General features: G+C 42.7%; 1 non-coding gene across 1 annotated transcript; it reads right to left on the bottom strand.

The window, feature by feature from the left end:
* Positions 1-818: 818 nt before the first annotated feature.
* On the bottom strand, positions 819-982 carry LOC142452204 (U1 spliceosomal RNA). Its single transcript, XR_012785233.1, has one exon. It is a non-coding gene; the product is annotated as a U1 spliceosomal RNA (small nuclear RNA).
* Between the last annotated feature and the right edge of the window lie 376 nt (positions 983-1,358).

Raw genomic sequence — 1,358 nt, 5'->3', positions numbered from 1 at the left:
AATTTCCCACAGATGGCCCCTGGGTCCCCACTCCGCACTCCCCATCATTCACAATGCCATGATTTTTTTTTTTTTGTCTTTGATACCTGATACCTGATCACTTCGATGCCTTGTGATCTCACAGGCTGGTGTGCATCTTCCATGTGTGTTTTGTTGTTTCTTAGTCAGATGACCCCTTGTTTATCTTCCAGCCTATAGGACCCCAGATTCTATATATATTGATAGCTGGGCACCATCAGCTTTCTTCACCACATTTGCCTATGCACCTGCTTTGTCTTTAGTATTTGTGTCGGGGTAGGCTGGTGTGCTTCTTCCATGTGGGCTTTGTTGTTTCTTAGCTAGATGGCTGCCTGTTTATCTTCAAGCCTTTAAGACCCCAGATGCTATATCATTTGATAGCCAGGCACCATCAGCTTTCTTCGCCACTTTTGCTTATACATCTACACCCTCTTTGTCTTCAGCGATCGAGTCGGGACAGGCTGGTGTGTTTCTTCAATGTGGGTTTTATTGTCTCTCAGCTAGATGGCTGCTTGTTTATCTTCAGGTCTTAAAGACTTCAGTTGCTATATCTTTTGGTAGCCAGGCACCATCAGCTTTCTTCACCACATTTGCTTGTGCACCCATTGCCTTCAGAGATCATGCCAGGAAGGGGAGCATCTCAGACTTCCAAATTGTTAGAGCAAAGTGTTATTGTGTTGAGGGAGTACTTGTTCAGGGGCCCACTGTCCATCTGTTTTCTTAATACTCAGCCTATAAATATATGTACATAGATCTATTTCCCCCTCGTCGTTTATAAATATACTTTATTTATTCTTTTTCAGGGGAGAGCGCTAACGCAGTCCCCCACTACCACAAATTATGCAGTCAAGTTTCCCACATTTGGGGAAATCGAAGGGGTCAGCACATCCGGAGTGCAATGGATAAGCCTCGCCCTGGAAAAACCACCTTCGTGATCATAGTATCTCCCCTGCCAGGTAAATATTACTTTATTTATTTTTAAATCATTTTATTGGGGGCTCTTACAGCTCTTATAATATTCCATGCATCAATTGTATCAAGCATATTTGTACATATGTTGCTATCATCATTTCTAAAACATTTTCTACTTGAGTCCTTGGTATAAGCTCCTCTTTTTTCCCCTCTCTTTCTCACTCTCCCACCCTCATGAATCCTTGATCAATTATATATTGTTATTATTATTTCATATGTTACACTGTCTGTTGTCTTCCTTCACCTGCATTTCTGTTATTTGTCCTGTTTGGTAGGGGAGGCGTGCTATATATCCAATCTTGTGATGGGTTCCCCTTTCTCACCCTTCCCCCTCCCTGGTGATCCCCCTAACCTCATGATACCACTAC

This window comes from Tenrec ecaudatus, chromosome 6, assembly GCF_050624435.1.
Source record: "Tenrec ecaudatus isolate mTenEca1 chromosome 6, mTenEca1.hap1, whole genome shotgun sequence".
NCBI lineage: Eukaryota > Metazoa > Chordata > Mammalia > Afrosoricida > Tenrecidae > Tenrec > Tenrec ecaudatus.
Note: the sequence above shows the minus strand (reverse complement) of the source record. Positions and strands in the feature narration are given on the sequence as shown.